We start from the raw sequence: 22,511 nt of genomic DNA, 5'->3' as shown, positions 1-22,511 counted from the left end.
ACTCAGGTGACTGCGCTTGAATCTGGGTGGTTGAGGCGCATTGGGCTGAAATCCTGCCACTGCACTCTAGCCTGGGTAACAGAGCAAGATCATCTAAAAAAAATAAGTACATAAAAGAATATTGAGCAGCAACAGCAGAGTATTAAACCAATTATTGGATTCAAAGTCCACAGCTCTTGTGACTGTCTAAGTCACACGCCTGTAAAGTTGATCCTAGTTTCTTTTATTTTCCAATTTGTTTTTCTTGCTTTTATCTCCAACTTCTATGCTACAGATGTCTAGCAGCTCTTAGCTGTTTGTTCATATTCAATAGTAAGATTCTAAAAAGCTCTGAAAATGCAAGTAGGGCTTATCAACTAACTAAGCTTCACTGCGGGATGATCTGGTTGGCAAATTTAGACGGGAATTTTTTAGTATCTCTGCATTTCTACTCTTGGGATAATTAATAACTGATCAGATTTCCCACAGAAGTCTCTTCCCACTGGAAGAGATTTCCTCTCCCTGAAAGTTAAAGGCCTTAACTGTGTCAGCCTTTTGGGAACGGTATTGGTGGAAGGGTCTTGGGTAAGTGATGTGTTAGAGCTGGTTAATACTACCTTATTGGAGCCAAGTGTTAAATTTTCAGAAATTTTGAAAGCCCGTTGCTAAATATGATTATTTAAAATTATACAAATTTATAGTTAAGTTATATAAAACAGCAAAGTAAATACAAAAATTAGCCGGACGAGGTAGTGCATGCTTGTAGTCCCAGCTACTTGAGAGGCTGAGGTGGGAGAAACCCTTGAGCCCAGGAAGGCAGAGGTTGCACTGAGCCGAGATTGTGTCACTGCATTCCAGCCTGAGTGACAGAGTGAGACTCTGTCTCCAAAAAAAAAAAAAAAAAAAAAAAAAAAAAAAAAAAAAGTGAAGGTAATAAATACTCATCAGTTTCTAATTATTTTGTTACATTGTGTTCTTTTGGATACTCTCAAGGTTATTCACTCCTGTTCTCTCTGTATGGTGAACTACTGTATGGTGATATGCTACTGTGCATCTTTTCTGAACGGTGTTCACTGACATCATTTGGTAGCTTGAAGCTGCCATGGTAAGATAATTTTACCACAGAATCAGCAAATACTACAAATAACTGCCCTCATTCTCCTCATCCCCCCCAGCTGGTAAACATTTACCAGCCCACCGTGGGCTGGGATCTGGCATGGACATGTTCACTTAAACTGCCCCACCTTATATGGTGATCCCTATTCCAGATAATCCTCTGTTTTAACCCTATGCGGAGATCATCTTTAGCCTTTTGCAAAGGTGGGTGTATGCCTGCCTGCCAGTAAGAAAGGGAATATGGGAATTGGATTACATTTCAGAAAATTTTCTGTTAATCCTTCCCATATTATCTTCTATTTCTAATTAAGGAATCTTTTGTAGGAGAATGTTACCTGATGCTTACCTTAGGGTTTGGTGTTTTGGGGTATATCTGAGTCCTTTAGCTCTTACTCATTTATTTTTCAGCTTTTAAAATTTATGGCTATAATCTCCATTTCTCTTTGACCATATAGATTTGTCTTTAAATTTCCGTTGGTCTTTGGGGAAGGATCAACAAAGACCTATGTGTTTAGTCTACCGTCCTTACCCAGAAGTCTGGGACATAATTCTTGATTTAAAAAAAAAAAATAGCTAAATAAGCCAGGGATGGTGGCTCACACCTGTAATCCCAACACTTTGGGAGGCAGAGGCGGGCAGATCACCTGAAGTCGGGAGTTTGAAACCAGCCTGACCAATGCGGAGAAACCTCGTCTCTGCTAAAAATGCAAAATTAGCCAGGTGTGGTGGTGCATGCCTATATTCCAAGCTACTCCAGAGGCTGAGGCAGAAAAATGGCTTGAACTCCGAAGGCAGAGGTTGCGGTGAGCCGAGATTGCGCCATTGCACTCCAGCCTGGGCAACAAGAGTGAAACTCCATCTCAAAAAAAAAAAAAAAAAAAAAAGCCGGGCGTGGTGGCTCAAGCCTGTAATCCCAGCACTTTGGGAGGCTGAGGCGGGTGGATCACGAGGTCAAGAGATCGAGACCATCCTGGTCAACATGGTGAAACCCCGTCTCTACTAAAAATACAAAAAAATTAGCTGGGCATGGTGGCGTGTGCCTGTAATCCCAGCTACTCAGGAGGCTGAGGCAGGAGAATTGCCTAAACCCAGGAGGCGGAGGTTGCGGTGAGCCGAGATCGCGCCATTGCACTCCAGCCTGGGTAACAAGAGCGAAACTCCGTCTCAGAAAAAAAAAAAAAAAAAAAAAGATAACCTCAACAGTTTAAGTTCTAAATAGGCATAACCAATCCCCTGTTGATTTGAAGTCATATATATGTCCAGTCAGTAAAATTTTTTTTACCGATTTTGGAATATTTTTTATTTCTGTAAAGAAAGAAGTAACCACTATATGTAATTGTTCAACCACATGACCTGTGTTTGTTTTTTGTTTCGTTTTGTTTTAATTTATTATTTTTTAATTGCATTTTAGGTTTTGGGGTACATGTGAAGAACATGCAAGATTGTTGCCTATGCAACAGTATTACATATTGTTCTTCACATGTACCCCAAAACAAAATGCAATTTAAAAAAAATATATTGTTACATAGGTACACACCTGGCAACATGATTTGCTGCCTTCCTCCCCTTCACCTATATCTGGCATTTCTCCCCATGCAACCTCTCCCGAACTCCCCACCCTCCACTATCCCTCCCTTATTTCTCCCCAGCAGACCCCATTGTGTGATGCTCCCCTCCCTGTGTCCATGTGTTCTCATTGTTCGACACCCACCTTTAAGAACATGTGGTGTTTGATTTTCTGTTCTTGTGTCAGGTTGCTGAGAATGATGGTTTCCAGGTTCATCCATGTCCCTACAAAGAACACGAACTCATCGTTTTTGATGGCTGCATAATATTCCATGGTGTATATGTGCCACATTTTCCCTGTTCAGTCTGTCATTAGTGGGCATTTGGGTTGGTTCCAGGTCTTTGCTATTGTAACTGTGCTGCAGTGAACATTCGTGTGCATGTGTCCTTATAGTAGAACGATTTATAATCCTTTGGATATATACCCAGTAATGAGATTGCTGGGTTAAATAGAATTTCTATTTCTAGGTCCTTGAGGAATCGCCACACTGTCTTCCACAATGGTTGAAGTAATTTACACTCCCACCAACAGTGTAAAAGTGTTCCTATTTCTCCACATCCTCTCTAGCGTCTGTTGTCTCCAGATTTTTTAATGATCACCATTCTAACTGGCGTGAGATGGTATCTCAATGTAGTTTTGATTTGCATTTCTTTAATGACCAGTGATGATGAGCATTTTCTTCATATGTTTGTTGGCCTCATATGTGTCTTCTTTTATAAAGTATCTGTTCATATCCTTTGCCCACTTTTTGAATGGGCTTGTTTGTTTTTTCCTTGTAAATCTGTTTTAGTTCTTTGCAGATTGTGAATATTAGCCCTTTGTCAGATAGGTAGATTGCAAAAATTTTTTCCCATTCTGTTGGTTGCCGATTCACCTTAATGACTGCTTCTTTTGCTGTGCAGAAGCTGTAGAGTTTGATCAGGTCCCATTTGTCTATTTTGGCTTTTGTTGCCAATGCTTTTGGTGTTTTAGTCATGAAGTCCTTGCCTATGCCTATGTCCTGAATGGTTTTGCCTAGATTTTCTTCTAGGGTTTTTATGGTATTAGGTCTTATGTTTAAGTCTTTAATCCATCTGGAGTTAATTTTAGTGTAAGATGTCAGGAAGGGGTGCAGTTTCTGCTTTCTGCGCATGGCTAGCTAGTTTTCCCAACACCATTTATTAAACAGGGAATCCTTTCCCCATTGCTCGTTTTTGTCAGGTTTGTCAAAGATCAGATAGCTGCAGATGTGTGGTGTTGTCTCCGAGACCTTGTTATGTTCCATTGGTCTATGTATCTGTTTTGGTACCAGTACCGTGCTGTTTTGATTACTGTAGACTTGTAGTATAGTTTGAAGTCAGGTATTGTGATGCCTCCGGCTTTGTTCTTTTTGCTTAGAATTGACTTGGCTATGCGGGCTCTCTTTTGGTTCCATATGAAGGTGGTTTTTTCCAGTTCTGTGAAGAAGATCATTGGTAGATTGATGGGAATAGTGTTGAATCTGTAAATTACTTTTGGCAGTATGGCCATTTTCATGATACTGATTCTTCCTAACCATGAGCATGGAATGTTTCTCCATCTGTTTGTGTCCTCTCTGATTTCATTGAGCATTGGTTTGTTGTTCTCCTTTAAGAGGTCCTTTACATCCTGCATTAGTTGTATTACTAGATATTTTATTCTCTTTGTAGCAATTGTGAATGGCAGTTTGTTCTTGATTTGGCCCTCTTTAAGTCTGTTACTGGTGTATAGGAATGCTTGTGATTTTTGCACATTGATTTTGTATCTGAGACTTTGCTGAAGTTGCTTATCAGTTTTAGGAGATTTTGGGCTGAGATGATGTGGTCTTCTAAATATACAACCATGTTCTCTGCAAATAGAGACAATGTGACTTCCTCCTTTCCTAATTGAACATCCTTTATTTCTTTTTCTTGCCTGATTGCTCTGGCTAGAACTTCCAGTACTATCTTGAATAGGAGTGGTGAGAGAGGGCATCCTTGTCTCGTGCCAGATTTCAAAGGGAATGCTTCCAGTTTTTGCCCATTCAGGATGATATTGGCTGTGGGCTTGTCATCAGTAACTTTTATTATTTTGAGATACTTTCCATCAATACCTAGTTTATTGAGTGTTTTTAGCATAAAGGGCTATTGAATTTTGTCAAAGGCCTTCTCTGCATCTGTTGAAATAATCATGTGGTTTTTGTCTTGGGTTCTGTTCATGTGGTGAATTCTGTTTATAGATTTTCGTGTGTTGAACCAGCCTTGCATCCCCAGGATGAAGCCTGCCTGATCATGGTGGATAAGCTTTTTGATGTGCTGTTGCAGTCAGCTCGCCAGTATTTCATTGAAGATTTTTGCATCTATGTTCATCATGGATATTGGCCTGAAGTTTTCTTTTCTTGTTGAGTCTCTGCCAGATTTTGTTATCAGGGTGATGTTTTGTTATCAGGGTGAAATGATTTGGGAAGGATTCCCTCTTTTTGGATTGTTTGGAATCGTTTCAGAAGGAATGTTACCAGCTCCTCTTTGTGTGTCTGGTAGAATTCAGCTGTGAACCCATCTAGACCTGGACTTTTTTTGGTTGGTAGGCTATTAATTGCTGCCTTAAGTTCAGCCCTTGTTATTGGTCTATTCAGGGTTTTGACTTCTTCCTGGTTTAGGCTTGGGAGGATGCAAGTGTCCAGGAATTTATCCATTACTTCCAGGTTTACTAGTTTATGTACATAGAGTTGTTTGTAATAATGTCTGATGATGGTTTGTATTTCTGTGTCATGTGTGGTGATATCCCCTTTGTCGTTTTTTATTGCATCTGTTTGATTATTCTCTTTTCTTTTTTATTAATTTGGCTAGTGGCCTATTTTGTTGATCTTTTGAAAACCCAAGTCCTGGATTTATTAGTTTTTTGAAGGCCTTTTTTGTATGTGTCTCAGTCTCCTTCAGTTCTGCTCTGATCTTAGTTATTTCTTGTCTTCCGCTAGGTTTTAAGTTTTTTTGATCTTGCTCCTCTAGCTCTTTCAATTTTTTTTTTTTTTTTTAACATTAGTTTCTTTTCTTTATTTTTTGAGATGGAGTCTTGCTTTTTCTTTTTTTTTTGATACGGAGTTTCGCTCTTGTTACCCAGGCTGGAGTGCAATGGCGCCATCTCGGCTCACCGCAACCTCCGCCTCCTAGGTTCAGGCAATTCTCTTGCCTCAGCCTCCTGAGTAGCTGGGATTACAGGCATGCGCCACCATGCCCAGCTGATTTTTTTTTGTATTTTTAGTAGAGACGGGATTTCACCATGTTGACCAGTTTGGTCTTGATCTCTCGACCTTGTGATCCACCCACCTCGGCCTCCCAAAGTGCTGGGATTACAGGCTTGAGCCACCGCGCCCGGCCAGCTCTTTCAATTTTGATGATAGGGTGTCGATTTTAGATCTTTCCTTGCTTCTCATGTGGGCATTTATTGCTATATATTTTCCTCTAGACACTGCTTTAAATGTGTCCCAGAGATTCTGGTATGTTGTTTCTTCATTCTCTTTGGTTTCAAAGAACATCTTTATTTCTGCCTTCATTTCATTGTTTATCCAGTCAACATTCAAGAGCCATTTGTTCAGTTTCCATGAAGCTGTGCGATTCTGAGTTAGTTTCTGAATTCTGAGTTCTAACTTGATTGCACTGTGGTCTGAGAGACTATTATGATTTCCCTTCTTTTGCATTTGCTGAGGAGTGATTTACTTCCAATTATGTGGTCAATTTTAGAGTAGGTGTGACGAGGTGCTGAGAAGAATGTATATTCTGTAGATTTGGGGTGGAGAGTTCTGTAAATGTCTATTAGGTTTGCTTGGTCCAGGTCTGAGTTCAAGTCCTGGATATCCTTGTTAATTTTCTGTCTCGTTGATCTGTCTAATATTGACAATGGGGTGTTAAAGTCTCCCACTATTATTGTGTGGGAGTCTAAATCTCTTTGTAAGTGATTAAGAACTTGCTTTATGTATCTGGGTACTCCTGTATTGGGTGTGTATATATTTAGGATCGTTAGCTCTTCTTGTTTCATTGATCCTTTTACCATTATGTAATGTCCTTCTTTGTCTCTTTCATCTTTGTTGGTTTAAAGTCTATTTTATCAGAGACTAGGGTCGCAACTTCTGCTTTTTTTTTTGCTCTCCATTTGCTTGGTAAATCTTCCTCCATCCCTTTATTTTGAGCCTTTGTGTATCCTTGCATGTGAGATGGGTTTCTTGGATACAGCACACTGATGAGTTTTGGCTTTTTAGTCCAATTTGCCAGTCTGTGTCTTTCGATTGGGGTGTTTAGCCTATTTACATTTAGGGTTAATATTTTTATGTGTGAATTTGATCCTGCCATTTTGATGCTACTTGGTTGTTTTGCCCGTTAGTTGACGCAGCTTCTTCATTGTGTTGATGCTCTTTACCATTTGGTATGTTTTTTGAGTGGCTGGTACTCGTTGTTCCTTTCTATGTTTAGTGCTTCTTTCAGGAGCTCTTGTAAAACAGGCCTGGTGATGATGAAATCTCTGAGCAATTGCTTGTTCGTAAAGGATTTTGTTTCTCCTTCGCTTATGAAGCTTAGTTTGGCTGGATATGAAATTCTGAGTTGACAGTTCTTTTCTTTAAGGATGTTGAATATTGGCAGCCACTCTCTTCTGGCTTGTAGGGTTTCTGCTGAGACATCTGCTATGAGTCTGATAGGCTTCCCTTTGTGGGTAACCCAACCTTTCTCTCTGGCTGCCCTTAGCATTTTCTCCTTCATTTCAACCCTAGTGAATCTGACGATTATGTGCCTTGGGGTTGCTCTTCTTGAGGAATAGCTTTGTGGTGTTCTCTCTATTTCCTGGACTTGAATATTGGCCTGTCTTGCTGGATTGGGAAAGTTTTCTTGGATAATATCCTGAAGAGTATTTTCCAGCTTGGAGTCATTATCTCTGTCACATTCAGGTACACCTATCAAACGTAGTTTAGGTCTTTTCACATAGTCCCATATTTCTTGGAGACTTTCTTCATTTTTTTTTACCCTTTTTTCTCTAGTCTTGCCTTCTTGTTTTATTTCATTGAGTTGATCTTCAACCTCTGATATCCTTTCTTCTGCTTGGTCAGTTCGGCTTTTGAAACTTGTGTACGCTTTGCGAAGTTCTCGTGTTATGTTTTTCAGCGCCATCAATTCATTTATGTTTGTCTCTAAGCTGTTTATTCTCGTTAGCATTTCGTCAAACCTTTTTTTCAAGGTTCTTAGTTTCATTGTATTGGATTAGAACATGTTGTTTTAGCTCAAAGAAGTTTCTTATTACCCACTTTCTGAAGCCTGTTTCTGTCAATTCATCACAGTCATTCTCCATCTAGCCTTGTTCCCTTGCTGTTGAGGAGTTGTGATCCTTTGAAGGAGGAGAGGCATTCTGGTTTTGGGTTTTTTCATCCTTTTAGTGCTGGTTTCTTCCCATCTTTGTGGATTTATTTACCTGTGGTCTTTGTAGTTGTTGACTTTCAGATGGGGTCTCTGAGTGGGTGTCCAGTTTGTTGATGATGAAGTTATTTCTTTCTGTTTCTTAGTTTTTCTTCTAACAGTTGGGCCCCTCTGCTGTAGGACTGCTGGAGGTCCACTCCAGGCCCTGCTTGCCTAGGGATCACCTGCAGCATCTGCAGAACACTGAGGGTTACTGCTAGTTTTTTCTTCTGGTGTCTTTGGCCCAGAAGGATACCCACCAGATGTCAGTCTGAGCTCTCCTTTATGAGGTGACTCTTTGCATATATGGGGGTCAGAGGAGACTGTCTGTCCTTTATGGAGCTTAAGTGCTGAGCTGTGAGCTCTGTTCTTCCATTGAGAGCTGCTGGGCAGGTATGTTTAAGCCTGCTGCAGCAGAACTCATAAACGCCTTTTTTTCCCCTGGTGCTCTGTCCCAGGAAGGTAGGGCTTTATTTATAAGTTTCTGTTGCACTGCTGCCTTTTTTCAGGGCTGCACTGCCCAGCAAGGAGGCAGCCTCGTCACTGTCTGTCTGCAGAGGCTTTGCTGAGCTGTTGTGGGCTCCGCCCAGCTGCCATGCGAACTTCCCTGCAGTTCTTTTTATAGGGGCATAGTTAGAAGTACCTCAGCAATGGTGGCCCACGTCTGTAATGGTGGACTCTATCTGTAATGGTGCACTGCCTCGGCAATGGTGGGCTACCTCAGCAGTGGCAGACTACCTCAGTAGTGGTGGACTGCCTTGGTAATAGCAGACACCCCTCCCCCATAGAGCTGGACCTTCTTGGGTTTCAGCTGTGCTTGCTGGCTGTGCCTACTGTGAACCTCTCAATCCAGAGTATTTCAGATTGCTGTTTTTTGTGGGGGTGGAACCGGCCAAGCCTGATCACCTGGCTCCCTGCCTCAGACTCTTTTTTTTTTTTTTTTTTGGTTGAACGGGCACCTCGCTCTCCCAGGCATTCCAGTCTCCAGTTGCAAAGGCACTTGGATTTGTGTGAGATTTTGTGCAGAGACCCGCTGTGCCGACTGAAGCAGCCTCACTGGGGGCTCACGGTGCTTTTTCACCTGGGAGTCTTCTGGCCTTGCTCCCTGTTTCAGTCCCCTTTTTTTCAGTTGAACGGGCAACTATCTCCCAGGCGTTCCAGCCACCTGTTGAAAAGGCGCCTGGATCTGTGATTTTCCAAGCAGCGAACCACTGCACGGGCTGAAACAGCTGTGCTGGAGATTCATGGCACTTTTTCGCCCGGGAATCTCCTAGCCTGGTTCCCTGTTTCAGTCCCCTTTTTATCAGTTGAACAGGAAACTCTGTCTCCCAGGTGTTCCAGTTGCCTGTTGAAAAGGCACTGGGATCTGTGTGATTTCCCTTGTGGCAATCCACTGCATAGGCTGAAACAGCTACACTGGAGATGCGTGGCGCTTTTTTGCCTGGGAATCTCCTGGCCTGGCTCCTTGTTTCAGTCCCCTTTTTATCAGTTTAACGGGCGACTCTGTCTCCCAGGTGCTCCAGTCACAAGCTAAAATGGCACCTGGACCTGTGTATGTTTGCGAGACCTGCCACGCTGGCCAAAACAGCTGTGCTGGCGACCCATGGGGCTACTCTGCCCAGGAATCTCCTGGTCTGTAGGCAATAAAAAACCATCTGCAAGTGCAGTGTCCGCTCACACTTTGCACTCTTCACTGTGAGCCGTAATCCAGAGCTGCTCGTAATCGGCCATCTTCTGTTTTTCTTTTTAGAGACAGGGTTTTGTTATGTTACCCAAGCCTGGTCTCAAACTCCTGGCCTCAGGTGATCCTCTTGCCTTGGTCTCACAAAGTTTTGGGAATACAAGGGTGAGTCACTGTACTGGGCTTTATCAGTTTTTTATATGGTTGTGTGAGGAGATAAGAAAATACACAAAACAGTTCCAAGTCACATTGTTTGGTCTTGTTTGGTCTTGAGAATTGGAACAATCAGTACTCCATTGTCTCATTCTCTAGCAGTTCCAGTTATCCATCAGTGGCTAGTTCTGGTGACCTGGTCATCTTACCCACTCCTAAGTGGGCATTTATTGCTTTGTCAATCAAGACTGGAAGATTTGTGTCCATGAGATTTGATGTTACTGAGTTGGTTAGACTCTCATTGTGCTAATTTCACAGTAGGTCCGCTTGTAGTCCACTAAGTCCTCCTTTCTGTTTGTTCATGGTTACCTTTAAGGCCAGTGTAGAAGGGTCATAGGATATAAGGTGGCAATTTAAGTAGAAAAATGTTACCATTATTCCAATGGATTTAGAAGGGGAATGTGGGCGTTAGGCGCTTAAAAAACTCGTGGATTCTTCTATTGAGGAATGCACATCTTTATACTTTTTTTAAAAGAAGATTTTTGTGGTTCAAGAGAGTGACAGCTATATCTAAAAGAAAAATACCTGGTCAAGTTTCTTTTGACAGTGTACCTGTGATACAGTGTACATGTGATAGATTTTTAGATGAACCTTGTCTTTCAAAGTTGTGAAATGGTAATTATTTTTTTAAATCTGGTATACACAAATATCCAGGTGCCAAATTTTATTAAGCATTTATACAGAAAGGACTGCTTGCAACAGCTTTTTATTGTTCTTCTTTCCATTCTGTCTTTTCCTCAGTATCATTTGTATTTTAGTTGTTTTCAGTTTATATGATGATTCTGTATGGGGTAATGGCCGTTTGTTTTTAATCCTTTGTAATTTTTGGTGAAGAAATGCTGGGAAGAAATGCTTCTCTTTCCCTGGATAAGTAGCAGGAGAACTAGTCCAGGTTTTTTCATATGATTGTATGCACAGGACCAACATTCTATATAGCTTGTGAAAGGGTTTTTTTCCCTGAACTTTCATAGGAAACTTTTAAGAGTACAGCTGTTAAATCACCTTGAAAGGCATATTTAACAAAACACCTTAAGTGGAAAAAAAAAGTATGAAATTGGACTATCTCAGGTTATCCAGGTCCTGTAACTGCTATGCTTGCCATAATCTTTTCTCAAAACAGACCTGCACCTACCTTGGCATTGCCTGCAGCATGCCTTGAAAAGAGGAAGTCTACAGCAAGGAGGGACCTCCTTGGCATGGTTTGGGGAGAACTACGGTAGGTTTAGGATAAGCTTTCTCAGGCAGTTGACTTTGTCAAGGTAATGGTGTTTGTGTGCTTGACCAGCAGTCTCAGACAAGCTCCTTTCCTCAGCTTAGATGGGAAAATGGTTAGCTAGCTGCCCAAAGCTAAAGTAGGGTGAATTTTTTGCCAAACTTAGCAGATTCTTTTTTCTTGTCTCTTTGCTAATACTGGGTGCTTTTAATAAAATAAGTTTTAAGGTGAGAAAGTTGAATAATTTTAATGTACAGTCATAGTCTTTGTTAAAGCTTTTGTTAAATCTGGGATACTGTTAAGTTAGCAGATGGCTGTTATAAAATGGGAACATGTCAGCTGTAAAAAGAAACCAATGTGGATTAAATCATAATTAAAAATATCTCTTATTCCGCCAGGCGTGGTGACTCACGCTTGTAATCCCAGCACTTTGGGAAGCTGAGGTGGGCGGATCACGAGGGCAGGCCAACATGGTAAAACCCCATCTATACTAAAAAATACAAAAAAATTAGCTGGGCATGATGGCGTGCACCCGTAGTTCCAGCTACTCGGGAAGCTGAGGCAGGAGAATCACTTGAACCTGGTAGGTGGAGGTTGCAGTTAGCCGAGATCACGCTACTGAACTCCAGCCTGGTGCCTGGTGACAGAGTGTGACTCTGTCTCACAGAAAAAAAAAAAAAAACCCTCTCGCTAAAATAATTTTCCTTGGGATTAAATATGAATGTTGGGATAGTTTTCTTTTTATTCATTTTTTGAGAAAACCAAAAAATAAAGAGTGGACAAGGAGAAAATGACCTTTGAAATTCCTTCATCCAGAGATTTTTAGGGCTTGGACTTTCCAAAGTCAAATAATTTTTTTAAAAAGTTACTTGTAAGGGCAAGGCCGATATGGGCTTTTTGTTTTTTTATTCAGCAAGTTGTCAAAAAAAAAAAAAAGATTATACTTACCAGGAATACTTGGCCATCTTGTAATATAAGGAATATCAGAAGAGTATTGTCCACAAATACCTTAAAACGGTTAAGTGCTTTCCACATCCTCCACCCCCCACCCCCAAAGAACAGATGCCTTCTCATCCCTGGCTCCTGTTGCCCAAAGTACTTATATATGACCTTTTACTGAGACAACTTGCAGTGTGTGTTTGTTTTCCTTTCTTTTTTTTTCTTTTTCTAAAAAAGACATTTATTCAGTGCCATGATCAGACTCTTGCATTTAGCAATCAACAGCATGGGTGCAAAAAAAAAAAAAAAAAGAAAAAAGAAAAAGAAAATAATCTACATTAAAACCTTTGAGGCTGGGCGCGGTGGCTCAAGCCTGTAATCCCAGTACTTTGGGAGGCTGAGGCGAGTGGATCATGAGATCAAGAGATCGAGACGGTCCTGGTCCACATGGTGAAACCCCGTCTCTACTAAAAATAAAAAAATTAGCTGGGCACGGTGGCGCGTGCCTGTAATCCCAGCTACTCAGGAGGCTGAGGCAGGAGAATTGCCTGAACCCAGGAGGCGGAGGTTGCGGTGAGCCGAGATGGCGCCATTGCACTCCAGCCTGGGTAACAAGAGCGAAACTCTGTCTCAAAAAAAAAAAAAAAAAAAAAAACCCTTTGTTGGAATGCTTTACACTTTCCACAGAACAGAAACTAAAATAACCTGTTATACAATTAGTCACAAATACAGTCCTCGAGTTTTTTGCCCGTACACATGAGTATTTGTCTAAATCATGTCTTCTTTGTAGCAGCTAGGCCCTGCCACCACTGTGCTTGGCTGAGTTCACAAATCCGTTGTAATCTGCAGCTTCCCTGTCACTTCTCCGGCTCTCCTCTCCTGCTAAGCTTTGTTTCCTAATTAAAATCTTCTGCCACTGCCATAGCTACTGCTGCTACTGGAACTGCCATAGCCACCATGGTTTCATGGTTTGGCAAAGTATTGGCCGCCACCACCATAGGGGCCAGAACTTCTGCCTTCAAAGTTTCCTCCCTTCATGGATCCAAAATTTGAAGACTGATTGTAACTGCCAAAATCATTGTAGCTTCCACCACCTCCAGAATTGCCTCCATCATTACCAAATCCATTATAGCCATCCCCACTGACACCATATCCACCACCACCACGGCCCCTGAAGTTTCCTCCATGACCAAAGTTGTCATTCCCACCGAAACCACCTCCACGACCACCACCAAAGTTTCCAGAACCACTTTGACCTCTTTGGCTGGATGAAGCACTAGCCATCTCTTGCTTTGACAGGGCTTTCCTAACTTCACAGTTGTGACCATTCACAGTATGGTATTTCTGAATGACAGTCTTATTCACGGAGTCATGGTCATCAAAGGTTACAAAGGCAAAGCCCCTTTTCTTGCCACTCCCTCTGTCAGCCATGATTTCAATCACTTCAGTTTTTCCATACTGTTCAAAATAATCTCTTAGGTGATGTTCTTCAGCGTCTTCTTTAATGCCACCAACAAGTATTTTTTTCACAGTTAAGTAGGCACCTGGTCTTTGAGAATCTTCTCTTGAGACAGCTCTCTTTGGTTCCACAACTCTTCCATCCACTTTGTGTGGCCTTGCATTCATGGCTGCATCCACCTTCTCCACAGCTGCATACGTGTGGAACCCAAAGCCCCCAAATCCCCCGGAGCGCTTGGTGTTTGGATCTCTCATTACCATACAGTCTGTGAGCGTTCCCCATTGCTCAAAATAGCTCCTCAGGCTCTCCTTGGTTGTTTCAAAGCTCAACCCTCCAATGAAGAGCATCCTCAGCTGTTCCGGCTCTTTAGGAGACTCTGACTTAGACATGATTGCAGGGAGAGGAGAGACTTTAACGGTGCTTCTTTGGCGGCATCCACGGGCAGAAAGGCTGTTTTCCTCTCTTTTCTTTCTTTCGCTTTTCTTTCTTTCGAAGGTCTTTTCTTTCTTTTGACAGGGTCTCACTGTTGTCTAGGCTGTAGTGATCTCAGCTCACTGCAACCTCCACCTCCTGGGTTCCGGTGATCCTCCCACCTTAGCCTCTCGAGGAGCTAGAATTACAGGCATGTGCCACCACCCCTGGCTAAGTTTTGTATTTTTTGTAGAGATGGGATTTCACCATGTTGGCCAGGCTAGTTTCTAACTGCTGTCATCAAATGATCTGCCCACCTCACCCTCCCAAAGTGTTGGGATTACAAACGTGAGCCACTGCACCCAGCTAGCATGCAGTTTTTCTAACTGGTCCTAGTGCTTAGCTCAGGAAACAAATGTTCATTCAACAAATGATGAAAACCAAGGCATAGCCAGGTTTTCATCATTTGTTGAATGAAGAAAATGAATCAATACCTGTTTTCATAGTCTTATGTCTCTTATGTCCATTCTCTGTAATGCTGCTGCAGGGATCTGTCAGAAATACTCATCTGTAGTGACCCTCAGTGCCAACAATTTTACCTTTCAGACTTTCCTATCCAAAATTGTTTTTGAAATTATAAAAGTTAACATGTATTTGTGATCAGAAATTCAAACCACATTGAAATCGATGCAAAAAATCTCCAGTTTCCTCCCCAAATATCCAGTTTGCCAAATTTAACATGTATTTGTGATCAGAAATTCAAACCACATTGAAATCGATACATAAAATCTCCAATTTCCTCCCCAAATACACAGTTTGCCAGTTATTACATAATACATCTTTCTGTGTATTTGCAAACTACATATAGTCTTTTCAGGTTTACACCGATAATGTTGTGCTAAAATATGGTCTCTCTCTCCCCCAGCATTGGCTTCAGTAAATGATTTAATATCATGGAAAATTTTTAAAGACAGTTTATATGTTTTTAATGAGATGGGGTCTCACTCTGTTGCCTAGGGTGGTCTGAAATTCCTGGGCTCAAGTTGATCTTCTCACCTGGGGCTCCCAAAATGCTCACAGTATAGGCATGAGTCATCACGCCTGGCCAGTGTCATGGAAATTAATCTTTTATGCATATTGCAAATATTTTTGTACCATTCTTTTGCTTGTGTTTTAACCTTATGATGTCTTTTTTCCAAATAAAAGTTTAACATTTGTGTTTAGATATGTCAGTAGTTTATTTCTTTAGGAAGGAGAAGTTAATTAAGATTATAAAGCATTCTCCCATATTTGACAGTATTGTATTTTACATTTTGCTCAATCTTTTTAATTAAAAATCTTTTAATTAAAATTTTTTTTTGTATATACAGGTTCTCATTTATGTTCCCGAAGCTAGTCTCAAGCTCCTGGCCTCAATCGATCTTCCCTTCTGGCCTCCCAAAGTACTGGGATTATAGGCATGAGGCACCCCCCACCATGGCCCCCCCTTTAAAATTTTTGTTTATGATGTTTTTTGTTTATCCTTTCACTCAGAGATCCAGTTTTTTCAATTTATTCAGACATTTTGCACTTCCCATTTACTTGGTCTCTCCTTAATCATTTGGGGTGCAGTTTATTGAACCACTTATTTCCACACTACTGCCTTACTATCTTGATTACTGTAGTCCATTTTGGGGGTTAACATTTTTCTCGCTGCTTTTACTGACCTATTTAAAAATGTAGATATTAATGACATAGCACAAAATTCACCCTTTCAAAGTGTACAGTTCACTGCTGTTGAGTGTGTTCACAAAGTTGTACAGTTATCACCACTGTTTAATTACAGAACATTTTCATCACCCCCAGAAAAACTCCATACCCATTAGCAGTTACCTTCATTCTCTCTTCCCCCTCAGTGGTTGCCCTAGGTAACCACTGTTCTACTTTCTGTCTTTAGAGTTGCCTCTTCTGTGGACATTTCATACAAATGGATCATATGGTATATACCTTTTGTGTCTGGCTTCTTTCACTTAGCATAAAGTTTATCCGTGTTGTAGTGGGTATCAATACTTAATTCCTTTTGATGGCTGAATTAATATTTCATTGTATGCTGTGCTACAGTTTACATTTTTGTCTGTTGGTAGACAGAAGGGTTGTTACTACCTTTTAGCCATTCTGAATTGTACTGCTATAAACATTTGTGTACAATTAGTTGTTTGAGATCTTTTGGGTATATACCTAGCAGTGGAATTGCTGGGTCATGTGGTAATTCTTTTTTTTTTCTTAATGTTATTCTTTTACCTGTTTATTGAGGTTACTGGTAGACTAGACTAAATAATTGTTAATTTGTTGGTTTAACTTGAAAGCTCCAGATAACGTGTAGTTTGCAAGTAATGATAGATTTTCCAGTAATATGATAGCTGACATCTTTATTTCTGGCTCTATATGGGACTGTTTTTAATATTTTGCTTTTGTATGTATGCTATTTTCTGTAAGTTTCTGGTGGATACCTTTTATTAAGGTAAAAGAAGGTTTCCTCTATCCCTAGTTTGCTAAAAATTTTTATCAGGAATAAGCACTGTCTTAATCTGTTCGGGCTGCTATTATAGAATACCATACACTGGTGGCTTATAGACAACCGTTCTGGAGGCTGAGAAATCTCAGTTCATGGGAGCAGGTGATTCAGAGTCTGGTGAGGCCTGCTTCTTGGCGCTTAGATGATCATCTCAGAAAGGATCAGTGAAGCCGGGCGCGGTGGCCCAAGCCTGTAATCCCAGCACTTTGGGAGGCTGAGGCGGGTGGATCACGAGGTCAAGAGATCGAGACCATCCTGGTCAACATGGTGAAACCCCATCTCTACTAAAAATACAAAAAATTAGCTGGGCATGGTGGCGCACGCCTGTAATCCCAGCTACTCGGGAGGCTGAGGCAGGAGAATTGCCTGAACCCAGGAGGTGGAGGTTGCAGTGAGCCGAGATCGCGCCATTGCACTCCAGCCTGGGTAACAAGAGCAAAACTCCGTCTCAAAAAAAATAAATAAAAATAAAAAGAAAGGATCAGTGAGCTCTCTGGGTCTCATAAGGGCACTAATCCTATTCACGAGGGCTCCATCCTTACGACCCAGTCACCTCCAACAGGCCCCACTTCCTAGTACCTTCACTTTGTGGATTAAGTTTCAACATACGAATTGTGACAGGGGGAATGAGCATTTAGTATGTTAATAGTGCTAAATATTATTATTTCTCTTTTAGAATTTGTTGAGAATACAGCTTTTTAAATCTGTCATAATTTAGCAACATTGGGCTTGCACAGTATTATTTGCCTTAGTTGGTTCCTAGTTACTATAGTGGATTTTTCTTCCTAACCAGACTGTTGCTTAGGAACCTTCTAGACTTATGAATATTTTAATGTGTTTGTGTATTTAACAATCTGAAAACCTCTGTTTGTTCTGAAACATCTGCAGTGCTGAGTCATGATGGTGTAGAGCTGTACATGTTGGAATACAATCTAACATGTTTATTTTCTTTGGTCTTCTTCCCTTCTTTTTTCTTATAAACCAAACTTTTTTTTTTTTTTTTTTTTCTTGAGACGGAGTTTCACCCTTGCCTGGGCCGAAGTGCAGTGGTGCGATCTCGACTCACCGCAGCCTCGGCCTCCTGGGTTCATGAGATTCTCCTGCCTCAGCCTCCCGAGTAGCTAGGATTACAGGCATGTGCCACCATGCCTAGCTAACTTTATATTTTTAGTAGAGACGGGGTTTCTCCTTGTTGGTCAGGCTGGTCTCAAACTTCTGACCTCAGGTGATCTGCCCTCTTTCGCCTCCCGAAATGCTGGGTTTACAGGCGTGAGCCAGTGTCCGGCCTAAACTAAACAATTTAAAATCTTGTTATTTAGAATTAAAAAAACACACTCCTTTACATGTTATTTAAATATACTCTATAATTCGTTCTGCTGCTCCTCCCACCTCGTTTCTGATTAAAAAAAAAAAAACAAAAAACTATTTTAAGGCTTAAATTTTCAGCAAAGTGGCAAATTATCCCCATTCATGGGGTGCTTATTACCATGGTAACAAGGAGCCAACTCATTCTTTAAGTGGGGCAGGATTCTGGTCCATTGTTTTCAGAATATAAAACAATCCAAGTATCTTTTTTGTACATTCAACAGCATGGCCTGTACAAGGTGTGTCTAAACGTCCTTAGGTCCTTAGCGTACACAAAGCACAGCCGAGATAGTTTTCAGAGGAAGTAAAATCCCTCGAGTTGAGGTTCTCTGTCACATTAGGAAGCTCTAAAACAAATCCAGACTTTCTTTATTTCTGAGAATAATCACATAGTTTCCTATTAAGGTCTTTTACTCTCCCTCTGTCTCCTCCTCCTTCTCCCCTTTCACATTGAAGACCACTAGTAGAGAAGATCTGGGGGACTAGATAATTAAATGAGACAGAAGTAAAATGTGTTTTTTTTTTTTTTTTAGACTTGGGCCAAGTTGCCTAGTGAGGGCTACAGGTAATCTTTGGTGAAGATACATTGTGTTAGATTTCGAAGTGCCTTTTCCTAGGTCTTGCTGTGGGACAAGGTTGTTTGGGGCCTAAATCTTAGAAATTTTCCTTAACAGTTGTGTTTGATGGAGGAGCAGGTTTGGTGAGGGGAAAAAAATATTGGATCAAGATTTGAGAGTTGCTGTGTAAAAATGATTTTTTTTTACAGTGTGAAAAAAGAGTGTAAGAAATAAAAGTAAATTTCCCAGTAGCTTGTAATAGAGGGCAATCTAGTTTCTTAGCTTATGAATAGAATTTAAGAGTCTAGGAAGATCAAAGTATAATTCCTTTTGGATTAGTCAAATCTCTTGTTTATGGATATGATCAAAAAGAGCATTACATTTTATTATTATAAAGAGAGAGTTTCAAATGTAGGATAGAAAACCTCCCAATAATACAAACTTTAGGCATGTTTTGATGTTAATTAGGACAAAACAGTTGGTATAATTTTACTTCCTAAAATGGCTGGTATAATTTTTATTCTGTATTTGAGTGTCTATAACATATTATTTTGGGCCTGTTAAATGTGACAGTGAACAAAACTAAGTTTATCCTCTTAGAACAGATGATCTAGTGGAGAGAGATGCACCATGGACACATGTCAGAAAGGAGGACAGAAGTGCTGCAGAGAATGTACAGCAAGGAGAAAGGGGAATAGGGAGTGTGGGGAATGGTACTATATCAGGACAGTTCAGGAGTACCTCTCTAAGATGATACTGAGCAAAAACCTGCAGGATGCAAAAGAGTGACATGGGTAAGTATCTGGAGGAGGGAGCAGAGAGAACGACAACATGTAAAGGCTACGAGGTGGGATTGTACTTAGTGTGCAAGATAACTCATCTTGTTGGAGCAAAGGGGAAAGAGATAAGTAGAACCTGAGAAAAAGAGGGGGCATCTTAGAAACCATTGAATGGTGTGGTACAGAAAATGAGATGGTGGAACTTCCCCTTTTACAGGGTCATTCTGGCTACTGAGTTTGAAAGTAGAAGCAAAATGCAGGTGAGAAATGGTGGTGGCTTAGAACAGGGTAGTAGCAGTGGAGGTGGTGAGTAGTAGTTGTATTCTGAATGTAATTTGAAGGTAGAGCCAACAGGATTTGCCTCTTGGTTTGTGAGAGAAAAATGGAGTCATTTTCCAATAGCATTAGCTATTGGGGAAAAAAGTGTTGCTGTTTACAAACATAGGGAAGACTTTGGAGAGAAGTGGTAGAAAGTGCACAGGAAATCAGGATTTTTATTTTGGACATGTTGAGTTTAAGGTGCTTGATATCGAAGTGGAGATTTCGAATAGACAGTAGCCCCTCTTATCCTTGGAGGATATATTCCAAGGCTTCCCGTGGATGCCTGAAACCTTGGGTAGTGCCAAACCCTATGTATATATTATGCATGAATTCTTTTTTATTCACAGTTTTATGGACAGAAGAGTCATCCTTACCGCAGATCTTAGCAACCTCATCATATGATTTTCTTTATTATTATTTTTTTTGATACACAGTCTCACTCCATCACCCAGGCTGGAGTGCAGTGGTGTGAGCTCACTGCGTTCTCCGACTCCTAGGTTAAGCAATTCTCCTGCCTTAGCCTCCTGAGTAGCTAGGATTAGAGGTACAAGCCACCATGCCTAGCTAATTTTTGTATTTTTCGTAGAGGCAGGGTTTCACCATGTTTTGGCCAGGCTGGTGTTGAACTCATGATCTCAAGTGATCCGCCCTCCTCGACCTCCCAGAGTTCTGGATTACAGACTAATTTTTTTGTATTTTTAGTGGAGACAAGGTTTTTGCCATGTTGGCTGGTTTCGAACTCCTGACCTCAAGTGGTCCGCCTTCCCCAGCCTCTCAAAGTGGTGGGATTAAGGCAGGAGCCACGCACCTTGCCGAAGTTTTTTGTTTGTTTATTAAGTCAAGAACTTTCATTTTTCACTTGAAGTAGACACTATAAGGCTTCTCTTTGGCATATGTGAATTGCCAGCATCACTACTCTTGCACTTTAGGGCCATTATTAAGTAAAATAAGGGTTGCCTGACCACAGGCACTGAAACAATAGAGCTGATCCCTAGAGAGGCTACTGAGTGACTAACACACTGGGAAGCCTAGACAGCGTGGATGCCCTGGACAAAGGGATGATTCTCATCCTGTGTGGGATTGAGCAGAGATTTCATCACACTTCTCCAAGTGGTGTGCAATTTAGAACTTAATTGTTTCTGGAATTTTCCATTTACTATTTTTGGACCATGGTTGACCTTCGGTAACCAAAACCACAGGTAAAGAGGGACTACTGTATACACACTTGTAGTCCTGGAGAGAAGTTTGGGTTAGCCACTTGGAGAAACGCTTAGGTAACATTTAGAGCCATGAGATCCCGTCCAGTTGGTGTATTCTTTCCCAAGCTGTTTGAGGTGCCCTGGGGGCATTGCAGTGAACTCACAGGATATTTAAAAATTTCCAGGAAAACAATGTGATAGTATAACAGTATAATAGGATGTGTGCTTGATATCCGTGTTTCCAAAATGAAGTTTAAGGTGTAAGCGTGTGTGCATTTTGTATTCCATGGGCTGGGTTCAGCTGTATGCCTTTGTATATGTGTACCTAGTATTCCTCACAGAAGTTGTAGTACGTTAGCAAACAGTTCCCATTTTACTCAAATTGTTCGTCCAGTATATCAATCAGTCCCATTATAGAAAGATTTAGAACAGTCAAGGAAACTATTTCAGACTTTGAATATGAACACTTAATGGAAAGGAAGTTTAAAATCTATTCAGTTGTTGCACCTGAAGAAAGTGTGTAATAAACCAATTCAGTGGTCTTGAAGGGTGTTTCACCAGGTTTTATGTTTCTTGACACTTGAAGCACTTCTTTTCTAAAGGTTTAAGTTTCTTTTCAGCCCTATTTTTTGAGGAGTCATTTGAGTTTTGTTTCTGAGATTTGCAAGAATTGGGTAGAAATGGTGGGAAAGGATTAAAATACCTGTGAACCTATTTTTAAAAAGGGGTGTTTTGGCTTGAAGTCCTTTTTTAAAGACCAGAAAGAAAATTTCACAGTAATTTCATTTCTCTGATTAAATTTGACTAGTATATTGAATATTTTCCCTTAGCCTTTTTAAAGCCTTCATATTTGTCTTTTCCTAATTTGTGCTAGAAAAAATAGTACCTTTCAAGTGGTGTTTTCTTTACCTTCTGGCCAGTGTTTTTACATTAAGATAAAATAGTTTTTATTGTTTGTTTGTTTTTTAACTCCTTGACTGGCCTGTTTTTTGTTTCTCTAACTGGTGTTCCTCTTCCTCCTTTCCGATCTTCCCAAATGAGGGCCTGTGGAGGGCATTTATGTGTGGTTTTAGATTTGTGTGTTTCTCTAATTGTGCAAGAAATTTAGAGCTCAGTGGCATCAGATAGCCATGATACCACTTTCTACTTCCATCCAAATTTAGTTTTAGTATTGTAAACTCGAGAAATACTACACTTAATTGCTGACAGAGTGACTTAAAAATCTGACATTTTAACCTGATTGGTAGGTGTTCTTTCCGTGTATTCTTTTTTTTGTCTCCATAAGTGTTCTTTTAAAATTTGTTTCAAATCTGTTTATATTAGGAATGGTTTGCACACACACCAGGATCAGATTCACTTTCAAAAAGACCTTGCTTTTTCTGCCATTTTGTTTCTCTCTCTCACTCTGATGTTCTCATCCCATTTCTGGATTTGTCATATAAATGGGCACTCATACTATATTCTTTTTGTGAGTTTTGTTTTTCAGAAATTTTTGTTTTATCATCTGTGTGACTATAAAATAGCTTTCTAGATTTAATGACTAAGTCGTTTGTGGTGGCTCACACCTGTAATCCCAGCACTTTGAGAGGCCAAGGTGGGAGGATTGCTTGAGCCCAGCCTGGGTAACATAGCAAGACCTCACCTCTAGAAAAAAATGTAAAAAAAAAAAAAAAAAATTAGCTGGGAGTGGCGGTGTATGCCTGTGGTCTCAGCTACTTGGGAGGCTGAGGTGGGAGGATGGCTT

The 22,511-nt window shown here is 40.7% G+C and overlaps 1 protein-coding gene and 1 pseudogene across 5 annotated transcripts in view; one reads left to right on the top strand and one right to left on the bottom strand.

Moving 5' to 3' along the window:
• Positions 1-22,511, top strand: part of FBXO34 (F-box protein 34) — a 112,589-nt gene that overhangs the window by 50,488 nt on the left and 39,590 nt on the right. The gene's annotated exons all lie outside the window — the stretch shown is intronic.
• Positions 13,086-13,970, bottom strand: LOC101033692 (heterogeneous nuclear ribonucleoprotein A1 pseudogene; annotated as a pseudogene).

This window comes from Saimiri boliviensis, chromosome 2 (assembly GCF_048565385.1).
Source record: "Saimiri boliviensis isolate mSaiBol1 chromosome 2, mSaiBol1.pri, whole genome shotgun sequence".
Lineage (NCBI taxonomy): Eukaryota > Metazoa > Chordata > Mammalia > Primates > Cebidae > Saimiri > Saimiri boliviensis.
This window is presented reverse-complemented; position numbering and strand designations above follow the sequence as displayed.